This window comes from Cryptomeria japonica, chromosome 6 (assembly GCF_030272615.1).
Source record: "Cryptomeria japonica chromosome 6, Sugi_1.0, whole genome shotgun sequence".
Taxonomy (NCBI): domain Eukaryota; kingdom Viridiplantae; phylum Streptophyta; class Pinopsida; order Cupressales; family Cupressaceae; genus Cryptomeria; species Cryptomeria japonica.
In genome coordinates, this window is record NC_081410.1 from 136,445,169 (window position 1) to 136,459,557 (window position 14,389).

The window sequence follows — 14,389 nt, forward strand, 5'->3', positions numbered from 1 at the left end:
ATATAAAGCTATGAGTTAATAGAGAAGGGACACATTGGAGAAGAAGACAAGAGAAGGATAAATTAAAGGAAGCACAAGAGAGGGGATAGTTAAGGTCTGGTGGGTGGGCATTGGGCATTGGAGAAGGGGCATACACCATGTGTCCAACTCAGGGTACATCGTACATCCAAGAGTGTCTTGGCCAGGGCTATGTTTATTTCATGCTGTGAAGGCATGTGGGGTTATGTGTAAGAACCGTGTTTATTTTATACCGCGAAGGCATGTGGGATTCTTTGTAAGAACTGTGTTTATTTCCTGTCGTGAAGGCATGTGGGGTTCTGTGTAAGAACCATGTCCTCCTGGAGTGCTCCTTTGCCTGGAAACCCTATACCTATAACTAATCCTCTGCGTGCAGGAAAGCAACCTCTCCATGATTTACAGATATGTCTTAATCAATTTCATATAGTCATTGCCCTACTCTCCATGATTTACAGATATGTATTAATCAATTTCATATAGTCATTGCCCTAATGTTTTATTATTGATTATTGATGTACATTCAGGTTGATAAAAAATCATCTTTAATTATAATTGTTGTATAAATGTTTTGAATGTTCATTCCATATAAAATAATACAAATTTAAGAGTAATTAGTTTATCATTGCTTTGAATAATTACTTTTCAAACTATTAAAATATTGTGTTAGCACTTCAAAATAATAGTAAATTAAACTATTTATCTTAGGTAAAAGGTTAATTACATTAGGTTTAACTTAATATTTGATTTTTTTAACCTGCTACTAATACCTAATACTTAATTAATCATAGGGGAAAAATTACCATTTCAAAAAGATTAATTAAATAAGCAATCTTATTTAATTAATAAAAAAAATCAAATGTGATCAAGTATAAATTTTTTTAAAAATTTACAAAAAACTTAAATAATTAAGTTATTAAATTTAATTTAATCTATTTATTTAATTCTATATTAAATATAAAAATATAATTTATTTATTTCCCTTTCGAACAATAAACTGATCAATAATTTAATAAATTAAATAAACATCATTGTCTACTATCATTAAATTTAAATACTTATTGAAATAAAAGACAAAATAAAAAATAAAGCCCATTTTTACAAGTGGAAACTCATTTAGAAAATGTGGCCCCCATTACCCTATAAGGTGAAGATGTGTAAGGATGGACTATAGTTGAAAAATAATGATATGTCATTTTACTATATATTGATTTATAATCTGTCCTTCATTGGAATTGAAATTTTTACACTTAATAAATAGATATAAATGACTAAATTATTTCAATTACATAATAATATTGGATGCTAATAATGAGTTGCTTATAATATTTGAGCTTGATAAAAATGTGTATATAAACTTTATATACCACGGTAGGATTACCAAAGTGTGTATAGATAGTGATATTTTTCATTTTATATGGCTTCTGCTTGATCACCAGAGAAGAGTTGCTTCATTTTGTTGGTTCGCCCCTTGACTTGTGGAATGTTGTGCGATCCATGATTATTGTTCAGGAAATTCTTATATCACTTGGCGGATAGCTTTGGAATTCGTTTCTGAGTGGCGTAATCAACATAGTAAAGCCCAAAGCGTTTAGTGTAGCCGTATAACCATTCGAAGTTGTCCAGAATCGACCACACATAGTAACCTCTCACGTCTGCTCCTTTCCTGCAAACAACAAGAAACAACCCCTTCATTTGAGAAAATATATATAAAAAAAGTATTGTCCAGAGTTCAACACAAACTGTTTTGAGAGCGTATTATACACACCGTATTGCGGCTGCCAAATAGGTCAGATAGCTTTCCATTTGGTTGATTCTTCGATCATCATTCAAAGCATCTGCCACTGGGGCTGACGGATGATCTTGCTGACCATAACCTGCGTGCACTTCCACCGTCATTACAACAAATGGGTATCGATTATTGGAGTTAACTGAACAATTAAATCCATACACTCACCATTTTCTGTGATGATAATTATAGGATTGTTGTATCTTTGTTTCACGTACATCACAATTTTTTCCATGCCATATGGCACAACAAAAGATCCCTCCATGCCTGTCTGCAATGCCATTCAATCTCAGACTGATAATCATTGTACATGAAAATTAAATAAAGATAAAAGTTGAAAACAATACATACCGGCTCGCCTATTGGAACTCCGTCTCTCTCACCTGCAAGCACGTTCATGTTGAATAAGAATCTTCGTCAACAAAAGTTTTCTAGTAAAATTAAGCTCTATTCTTAACGTAGTTGCCTTACCAGTTCTATAGACTAAGGCATCTGGATAGTACTGTATTTTCAAATAAAGCGAGAAGAGGCAGTCCTTGGCATACAACGTTGTGTAATGGTTAATGCCGATAAAATCATATGAACCCTTTACTTTCTCTGACATTTCTCTGGGGAAAGTAGGCAGTCGCCGCCCAACCATTTGGCGCATTTCAGGAGGATAATCCCCAAAAAACAATCGGGTCCAGAAACCTGCACAACCAATCAATAACAGACAGTGATCCATGTCATTATAGTTTATTAAAATCAGGTATGTTTATACAAAGTAGTCGAATGTAAAGATTGTTGAAGTTTAAGGAGGACCCTTGTCGTACCAGGCAGTGTCGAATGCCAACAATCTCTCGACGGCAGCTTTGTCATCTGGTATACTCCTCAGAGGCTCATACCATGTAGAGGAGATTACTATACCAATAGATCCTCCCTGTTTGCTCTGCAAATTTACGTGATTTTCAATTATTGTTCACATTCAAATTGTATAAATATACATCAGAAGTTCTAGTACGAACAGTGCATCGAACACCCTCTAAACAAATTTGATTTCTTACTTGATATTTTGTTTTATAGACATCAACCGCTGCTGCATGTGATAATATAACATTATGAGCAGCAATGTAGGGTTCAGTTTTTGAATTGCCATCGGTACAATTCCCAAAAGGCCAAGAACACCGAGATGGGGGAAAAGTTCCTGTAAGGTAACCGGTCTGAACAAATATATTGGGCTCATTGAATGTTGCCCAGTATTTCACTCTGTCTCCGAATGCTGCAAAGCAAATGTCTGCAAATGCTTCGAAGTCCTTGCTGCAATGTTCTCATATTAAAATATGATATAGCTCACAAATACAAAATTAGCTGTTACAGAAAGTCAAGAAACATAATATGTTACAACTTACATTACGTGGGGACTCAACCAGCCCCCATATGAATCCTCTAAATGCTGTGGAAGATCATAATGATTCAGCGTCACGAATGGTTTTATTCCTGCAACAATCATAAATATAGTGAAATTCGTTTGAGAAAATAGCCCCACTTGAATCTGGGTGTTAGAAACTTTTGGTCACAAACAAAATTAATCCGATAGTAGAAGGGCAAGCAAGCAGATAAAAACTCTTACTGCTCCATAAAAAATCTCAACATCAGAAACATTTATGAATAAAGCATGAACACAGAAACATACCCTTTGACAGCAGAGTGTCGATGAGGTTATTGTAAAACTTAATTCCCTTCACGTTGACAGCTCCTCTTCCAGCTTTATCACAATTATCAAATATAAATGAATAACATGAAGCGCTCTAGATGAAGTTATTGTAAGGACATGGCTATCAATATACCTGGAAGAATTCGAGACCATGATATGGAGAAGCGATAGGAGTCTACCCCAAGGGAATTCATCAAATCAATATCTCCCTATATTGTACAACCGTTTTCATTAATTAAAAAGCTATGATATTCAAAGACAGGAAAGATCACTTGGATAATAGTATGACGAGTACCTTGTAACGATGGTACTGGTCATCAGCTACATCTCCATTACTTCCGTCAGCAATACTTCCTATGCCATAAATCGTACCCATCATTATAATTTCAAACCATCAAAAATAATTAAGGAAGAATCTAACCATGAAACTGATAAACTTATATCCGAACAAACCTGGACGAGTGTGTGTAAAAACATCCCAATTGTTGAGACCCTTTCCGTTTTCTAGATACGCACCTTCCACCTAAAAAAGCGAGGTTAACTTGATAATTTAAAAATTGTATTAATCAACAACTTGAGTGAAGGAAAAGAAAACCTGATAGGAGGAAGAGGCTGTTCCAAAGATAAATCCAGGTGGGAAACTCCTTCTATCGATCTCCACTTCTCCTAAGACTGTAGCCACCATTATTGTGTTCTGTTAATGTGGTTCTCAATTTCTCTAATTCTAATTCCTAGTGTCTGAGAGTTTTCTTGGTTCTTTGAATTGCGTTTGTGGTATTTCTTATTTTTTGAATTGTGTTTGTGTTATGATAAATCTACTCTTTCCTATTGTTTAAAACTATGGCTTTCTTCTGAATATTATATCATGAGTCTGTCATTTTTTCTACTGTACAATTTTTCTTTAAGATATACTCGGATATGAAATTTTTTTTGCAGAATGAGATATATGTTGTTGAATCTTGTCTTTCTAACCTTTCTACAAATGACCATAATATGGGTTTTTCTCAAACAGCGAACCCTAGTATTCAAATTAGTTTATGCAAAGCAACGATGTGCATTGGAAAGAAAAAGACTATAGAACAGAAGCCAAGTCGATCATTCTTCTACTCTTTTCAGTACAATCAGGATATCAAGAATCTGAATTATTACATTCGTCTTCCCACTGGCTTGAATAAGTTCTAGAAAAACTTGCATGGGTTCAGGGTAAATGTCCATAGGCTCAGCAGACTCATGGACTTTATTATACATTGGCATGTTACCATTTTCATCGTGTTCTCCATATCCCCGATTTCATAAACACATGACATCAACCAAAGATTAGGGAAAGAAGAAATGAGGAGGCTTAACTATTTTAATTTATACAATTAAAATGAAATAACCTGTATTAGATGCTGGTTACTGGCCACTGTTTCATCAAATTCTTTGAATCACATGCTAAATTTATACAACCTATCAAATAGAATATAAAGTACAGACAAAATAAAATTACACGAGACTATTTCCATGAAATGCTAATAGCGAACAGTTATCTTCTACAAGCTATGGACCCAAAGGTGGTGTATGAATTATGTGTAGGACCAGGTTGTGCCCTTAAGTATGGTTGGAGGAAGCTTTTAAGAACAAACAAAAGACCAAGCAAACAAGCAAATATGAACAATGTTAAATATATGAAGTATCATACACTGATACAAATTCATTTTTTGGGGAACTTTTTGCAACCTGAATATCCGATGAAACACAATTAGATCTCTGTCTATTCTCCTCACCACCTATATGTGATAAAATCATAAATTTTTCCACCTTGAGAATATGCGTGGCCACCAAACACCAAGTTTCTTGCATAGTGTTGTTATCCATGTGTCATTATTAATGCACTCCTCATGACAAGTGGTGTAACCTATAACATTTCTAAATAGTCATTAACAATTATATATTTCTAAGCATGTCTTAAAATCAAACATTGACTATATATAGTTACACAAATTATCAAACAAAAAAATAATCTTTTTTAGTAGTTTAGGTCATACTATAGTGCTTATTTTCCCCTTTAAAGGTCACAAATCCTTTACCACTATTATTACCTCTCACATCTGCAAGCTACTTTTACTACCTTGTTTCATTACACATAATTCCTTCACCACTATTCTACTACCCTATTTCATTAACCCACATTGAATTTTAGACTCCAATTTTAATGATCATTGAATCTATGCTTCGAGAATTTTTGTCTTACTGCTTTGTTACCTTTACATGAACTAAAATTCTTCCATAATCTTGAATTCCGTTGTTAAATCATACTATTATTTATCATTTACACTTAAAATTACCGAAGGAATCCCTTCAAAAGGAACTTTTTTTTGTTTTGTTTTCATCCTTGTTTTTACTATCTGTGAATGGTAAATCAAAAACATGCAGTTTTAACAATGCAATTCAAATTTCACATCTCCCATTCCTATTGTTCATGTACCTTGGTTGTCCTGTTATGCTCTATTTTTCCTCTTTGTAATACTCATATACTATAGAGCTTGCAATGTGTGAAGAAGCAAAATTAGCATTTGGATTCTTAATAACCATAACCATAAATGATTTCTAAAACTTTCAACTTTGTCACATGACTTTGGTTGCTTTGGTTATAACAGATTCTACGAGTACTTGCATACTTCTCAGTGCACATCACATATATCATGTAACTACAATGTCTCCTTCCCTTTCTGTATTTATTCATTTTCTGAATACAATATAAGAGCGTCATAATGATAATTGGTTTGTGAAGAACAAAATAGAAATCCCGACATCTCAAATATAAAAGAAAACATGAAACAACTTACATCCATATTTATACAATGTTAGAATGAAATGGGTACTCATTATGTGAAGAATTTCATTTTCAATTGGTCATTCTCTTTCAAGTCAATATTGTTCCAGTTCTATTTTCTATCATAATTTTTGGTGGGAATCAATTTTGTATTTTGAATTGAAAAATATATTTATCATTAGTTATTGCACGAATTACACTATGGTAACTCTCATTATAAAATGCAGTTGCGGCCTCGTTGTTGAATTCATCTCCAGAATTTAGAAATTTTGTTTTATTGTAAAATTTGATTTCCTGACTTCAACGGGACTCCACACTATACAAGTCAATGAATTAGATTAGCAACATAACTCAACTGAAAATTATGATAAGGAGGAACCTGTGAAAATTATGATAAGGAGGAACTTGTAACATTTTCGTTAGGGCAATTTTACGCTATGAGCCTCCAATTCTGGTTCAAATCTCCTCCTTCGATCCAGTAGACCAAAATTTGAACATAATTCTTTCCCCGAAACGAACCACTTCATCTTATTTTGGAAGCTTTTAAAAAAACTCCCTGTATTTAGCAAATATGTGATTTCGTACCCAAATTTTTGGGTGATTAGTTGGTTTACTATGCAGAGGTGGCAGTTAGTTTCTATTAGAATTATGTTGAATTCCTAAATTTACTCTCATGCTACCGTTAACAATAAAGGCTCCCTCCTCATTTTGGTCGTCTCTCCCTCAATTCCACCATATTTTCTTCCTCACATTTTTTTTACTCAGATAAACTAGAAGTTTGTTCTTGTTAATTCGACTTCCCCACTTCACCTGCTTGCTAAATGAAATTATATTTCTTTCCATGTCCTTGTTTTTTAATCGTAATGGGTTTATTGATTTCCAAATACATGTGAATTCATTTTAGTTAAAAAAAAATATATCAAAACACATAATTGCGTATTAATTATTTTTTGTTAATGGCATTAATGTGGCATCTCAGTTGCAGAAAACTAGTAGTCACTATTAAATCGAATTTATGTTTAGCAACTAGTTAATTACTTCATCTTCAAATACATAGTAAGAAGGAAATTTCATAAATTTAACATTAATGGAAATAATTTAATTTAATTTATTTTAATTTAATTGTGGACCATAAATTCATTTTCTCTTTTTAATGTTTTTAAATATAAGTAAGATCAATTAAATTAATTAAATCAATTCATAAATTTTTTTCTCTATTCTAACAACCATGAAATGTGTAATCATCATGAATGATATTAGATTTGGCTTATTGGTGTTGCTACCTGCTACTCTCCTTCAATCCTTGGCCTGCATTTATCATAGCCATGACATGTATTCTATCTAGTGATATTATATCATCATAATGAAAAGAGAACAAAACAAAACCAAATTATCTAGATTTTGAAGGGTATTGTCCTTGCCATTTCTTCTGATTTTATCAATCTCAATGGTATCCTTTCACTGTTATCTTTGATCACTTTGTTGAGAAATATTTATGCCCTATTTTGTGGACTATGGTTGTATATGCTTATAAACCCTCTTTAGTGGCCATTGTCTATGCAGCACCCAAACTTACCATTTGACTATTTTTTTTAAATCATTAAAATTTAAATATAACAATTTTTTTTTTTCAATTAATTATTAAACATGGTCAATGATAAATTTTGGGTGTTGGATAGACTTTGCCTTATGTGCCTCAAAAGACACTTATGTCTATGTTTTACTGTTCATGGGGCTTGGACAACAATGATTAATCACTCTACTCTCTGTTAATATACTTTATGAACTGTCTTTTGGAAATCTTTAAGACTATTATAATCACGGTTGCATTCTCCCTGTATATCATAACTTCAAATGCTCATTTTTCTCCGACTAGTTCCCTATCAGTGTTCTTCATTTCAATCAAAAGTTAGCATATCTTTTGTTAGTTCTCAAGAAAAATTAAAACTTGGGTGCCAAATTCTTATGGGAAAATTCCAAGTTTTGTAAAATGAAAACAGGGATCTGTGGATCTACCCAAGTTATTTTTCAAATTCACTTTACCAGGTACCTTCAGGAGAAGTTTATTTGCATAAGATTATGTGAGTTGAATTCAGAGTATGTGTCACTGGAGAATACCTTCAAATGTTTCCATTTGAAAAGTCTTTGACGAATTTAAATAGAGCAAATAGAGGATTCACTGTGCCTACAAATATGGCTCTTGTGGTTACCATATAGAAAGAAGGCAAGTTTGGCCCTATTAATTTTCTATAAACTTCAAAGGTATTTGGGCTTAAAGAAGCAAGATATTATCCTTTTTTCAACTTGTTTGTCAATCCTCTTCTATAATTTTTGGCTTCAGTTCCCTTACTGGAGCAAATTAAGAAGTCTTCTTGTCCAAAACTTGTGTTCTCTGAGGGCTCATGCAATTTGAACGATTGACCTTGCAAATTTTCTCATATGCTACAAAATGGATTTAAGTTTAGGTATTCTTGAAAGTAGCATTATCAAGCATTCAGTACTATGGATTGTCTGCTAAAAAACCAAAATGATTATATTCAAAATAATCAATGAAATCCTAAAGATAATGGTTTCATCAAACCTTTCAATGATGTCATTTTTCTCTTCTAATTTGGTTTCTTGCAGACTTAAAAGCATTGCATAATCTAATGATGTACCATTCGAAACTAATTCATGTAATTTTTCCATGCAAGAAAATGCAATGCAATCATAATGCCTGATTGTAGATAGATGATGTGCAATTACAACTGAGGTACGTCCAAGCATGATGGATTCAAGAGAAGATTGAATAATTTTCTCTGACTCTAGATCAAGTGAATTTGTGACTTCATCAAATATCAATAGACTTTTGTTTTTTCAGGATAGTTCTAGCTATTGCAATCCTTTTTTTCTAGCCTCCTGACAACTGGGTTCCTTTTTCACCTATCTGAAAGAAGATTGATATTTTGTGTCAGACAAAAAAAATTATGTTTCAAAGCACTTGTGGCTTCATCAAATATCAATATACTTATTTTTTTTTAGGATAGTTCTAGCTATTGCAATCCTTTGCTTTTGGCCTCCCGACAACTAGGTTCCTTTTTCACCTATCTGAAAGAAGATTGATATTTTATATCAGACAAAAAAAATTATGTTTCAAACCTTTGTTAGACTTTATAAAATTCATGTTATCTCAGGTCTGCAACTTGCCTTTGTGTCATAGCCCTTTGGAAAGGATTTTACGAAATCGTTAGCATTAGCAGCTTCAGAAGCAGCTTCGACCTCAGCCATGGAAGCATTGGGATTCCCATGGAGATGTTTTCCTTAATTCTACAACAAAATAAGATAGGTTCTTGACTTACCCATCCAATTTTCATTCTATACCATCTTAAATACAAATATGTGATGTCTTCACCATAAAAAAGAGTCTGACCTGGAAATAGTTATAATGACATCATAATCTCATCCACTAATTGGAAATCATTAGATAGTTATTCCATTATCAAGTACAAAATTACTCAAGATTGTGGAAGCATACAAAAAATCAATGGCAACAAGCTCAATATATACAATGATATTGGGATGCCACATGATTTTTTTTTGATTTTTTTTTAATTATTTATTTTTTAGTCAAATCACCTATCCATCAAGCTATTCTATTTTTTAAGAAATATTTTTAGAATTTGGTTGATACATTTTAGATGGATGAATCTTTTTTAAGGATCTAGTGAGCCTCTAGTTTCCAGAATCCAATGCTTTGATTCCTTTGTTTGTGATTCTTGGGTGCCTCAACCCAAGTTACCTATAGCAAAAAACTGCTATTTATAATTAGCATATAAATATAGTAGTTAAATACATTTTAAGAATTAAGATTATATCTTCTACACTATTTGGGGTCTAAAATTTAAAATTATACATAGTGTAAAAGACATAATTTAAATGACCTATAAATGGTTGTCACATTTATGTGAATGGGTTTTGTTAACATATACCATTATAATCCACCCCTTGCTCCAATCATTTATGTGAACGGGTTTTGTTAACATAAACCATTATAATCCACCCCTTGCTGCAATCATATTTGCACATCTCGGTATAATTAATGCCACAATAGCTTGAACTCTATACACATAAAAAAAATGATAATATAATCCTTTAAAATTGTATTTTCTGAGAGCATATTATAGTTTAAAAAGTATTTTTCCTTGGCAATTTCTTTGTAGGTTGGTTGCATAATAACATTGAAAGTAATTTTTTTTTATCATATACTACCCTGTAGACTGGTAGAACTGTATTATGTAGTTTCTTCTATCCTTTCATAATGATATCCCTATCAATCTATAGTTGATTAATTTCTTTCTCAAAAAAAACTAAACTACCTTTCTCCATCTTAGCTACATGTCTTCACAATTCAGTCTTAAAACTGCTTCTGAAAAATATACATGAAATGCTCTTGCATACAATACCTTCATTTAGACAGACAATTGCTCCCTCTGAGCTTCATGAGGTCTTTGGAAAACTTACAACATGTTTGAGGCTCAAGCACAAGCCCAAAGGTTTGAAATATGAAGACAAAATGTCTCTAGATTGCTTCCTCTTACCACACAGTGCAGCAGGATGAAAACCATGTTTACAACAAAACTGACACCTTAGGAAAAGTTACACTTTTATTTCCATGATATGTTTGTAAAATTGTGCAAATGTCTTACTGTAGAAACCATTGATTCATAATACTTAGGTATTTACCATTATAATGACTTCTCTTTTAAATGATTGAAATCGGGCTCAATATGCATTCTAGCTCTTTGATAATGTGTTTATCATTATTTTAGCGATTCCTTAGGTCAATTTGTTTGTGATAATATTTTTCAGAATGGAGTTTCGGTTGTGTTGAGCTCTTCTCATCTAATATATTGATTTTGATTCATTTATAATTTTTCTATGGAATAGTTAAACTAACATTTACTAAATATTCAGAGATTCTACCACTACTAGCATACATACTTATCAACCTGATATTAACTATCTCATCCGAAACAATCCTATCGCCTGCACCCATTATTATAGACAAAGAATGAGTTCTCAAAAAAAAATACTAAGTAGAGATGACACAATTCTAGGACATGTCAATGAATTCTTTTTTGTTACTGAATTCCAAAATAGGGGAAATTAACATGATCATGCACTGATATGGATTAAAGATGCTCCGATTTATGGAAAATCAAACAACTCACCAATTGAAAAATTTGTTGACAAGTATATTACATGCAATGCAAAAAAAATATTAATGAAAATTTGGCAAAACTACATTGACACTATTATACGAAAAGTTGTAAAAAAACAAATTGTAGATATAATTTTCCCATCCCACCTATGCTAAACACGATAATACTTGAACCATTAGAACTAGTGGATGACAATATAAGAAATAATGCAAAGAAGATCTACAATATTATAGAACAAGAAAATTATGACGAAACGATTACTTTTCAAAATTTCTTGAATATAACTAACATAGACAAAGAAAATTATATAAAAGCAATACAGTCAACTCTAACAAAGGTAACAATATTCCTTAAAAGAGATCCCGAACATATTTGGAGTAATAGTTTTGCAAAGAAAATACCAGAATTATGGCAAGAAAATATTGATGCACAATTTGTACTAAATGCATATGTTGCAACAACATATTGTTCATCATACATGACTAAAGTAGGCGAATCTGTGACAACAAGTTTTAGACAAATACGAAAAGAGAATGAAACAACAAAAATTGATGCCATACAAATGATTTGAAGTTTGGGAAATACAATGCTAAACCTAAAACAAATGTTGACCCAACTTGCGGTACACATAATTTTATCGCTACCCTTGAGTTCAAGTTCATGACAATGTATATTTGTAAACACATTTCTGCCAGAAGAGCGCACATTTATTGTAAAACCGAGAGCACGACTAAGTGTTGAAGATGATGACTCAACATAAATAATGTGTAAATCACTTATAGATCGATAAATCACACATCCACACCTATTGAAACACATTTGCCTAGCACAATTTTCTTTAGAATACCAAATTAGTAAAGGCAAAATAATAAAGTGAAAAAAAGTAGTTGTAATAAGATTTGTCAAATATAAAAAACACCTTGATCCTGAAAACTGTTATAGAGAAAAATTGTTATTATATGTACCTTTTCATAATAATAAAAATTCAATTACAAAAGATTTCAAAATGATTCATGATGCATATAGTTATTATAAAAACAAAATCAAAGAAAACGAAAAAATAATATACATACAATTTCAATTCAACATGGGGAGATTTAAAAAATGCAATTGAAGAAGCAAAATCAAATTAAATTGCAATTGAAAACCAATTCAACAAACAAACAAAAACAAGTAATAATGAAAACACATATGACCTTACTTCAAACTTGTTCTACGTACAACAAAAATCCAACACACAAAAACTAGATATTGAATTTCAAATTGTACAAAACCCAAATATTTAAAAAAATATTAAATATTATAAGCCAAGACAAATGCTAAACAAAGAACAACAAGCAATTGTCAAGGACATTGCAATGAAAAAAAAATGGACCAAAATAAAAATTTTACAGCAAAAGTGATTTTCCAAATGCTACTTTGTATATACAATTCATCCCCAGATTTGATCCTCTTAAGCCAAAAGGACTAATTATGGCTTACACATGCAAAGAAGCATACAATGCAGGAGGTACCTGGCAATACATTCTACATTGTTGTTGCCAGTTAACAAATCCACCATCATTCAGCTTAGTAATCAAATAATAGATAGTTTGAAAAAACATTTTGAACAATTACAAGTATTGCTTATAGACAAAGCATCTTTAATAGGAAGTTGTTTCTTGTACTCCATTGACAAGAGAATGAGATAAATAAAACATAACCCAACAATTTTTTTTGGTGTTCACATAATTTTCAGCAGAGACTTCTACCAAGCACGACCAATACAAGATAGTTACATTTTCGAATCACCTATACTGAACAAGGAAAAACTCTCATATATTTTTTGGACATAAATGATCAAAAGATGAATTGGAAAAAACTATGCGACAAAAAAATGAACACTTTATTTCAATTCTAAACAAAATACAAACTAATTCTCAAACTAATACTGACATAGATTACATCAATGACACTTGCTTTAGAACACCCCCGAATGATGCCAAATTCCCATATCTTTTTCACACTAACAAGAAAGTAGAACAACACAACATGAAAATGTTATCAATGCAACTTAGCGAACCAATCATAATAAATACAATAGATGAAATAGATGAAAATTATGACAATACAACAATTTATCGAAAAAAGAGTCTACTGCAACAATTAGTATTGAAAATAGACATGTTGGTCGAATTATATGCAGGAAACTATGACATAAAAGATGGATTGGTGAATGGTGCTGATGGAATACTAAAGGCATATACAAATACTAGCAAAATAGGAACAATATGGATTCAATCCAATGACACAAATATTGGTCAAAATCAATCAACAAAATTAACACATTTATATAACGAAAATATTTCAAAACATTGGGTACCAATACAATGAATTGCAAAGCCTCTATTAGTTCAAAAAAATCCATCAAAATTGATAATTCAAAAATAATTTCTAGTACAACTAGCATGTGCACAAACGATTCATAGGTCCCAAGGACTTACGCTAGACAAACTTGTGTTTGATCCATCAAAAGTGAACCATCATGGACTAGTATATACAACACTTTCAGGTGTTCGAGATATTCAATCACTATACTTACTAAACCCAATTACAAAATATAACAAGGCTATCCCACATTAATGGTTCCCACTTTTTCCAGCAAAGAAAATTGGCGGAGGTGGGAATTTTTTTTTTGTGGGGTTGTTCGAACAAACTAGGGGTGTTCAAGAAACACCCCCCCCCCCTAATGGTTCGATTGAACCCACCATCGAATAGGAGTTCGATTGAACCCATTAAAAATAAATATTTTAACTCGTTCAATCAAACCCTTATTTAAATTTTTTTTTTTTAAACTTCCATAAAAACCGAAAATGACAGTTAAACTGCCATTTTTA

At 31.9% G+C, this 14,389-nt stretch overlaps 1 pseudogene; it reads right to left on the minus strand.

The window, feature by feature from the left end:
- Positions 1–1,325: 1,325 nt before the first annotated feature.
- On the minus strand, positions 1,326–3,691 carry LOC131057864 (beta-glucosidase 18-like; annotated as a pseudogene).
- Between the last annotated feature and the right edge of the window lie 10,698 nt (positions 3,692–14,389).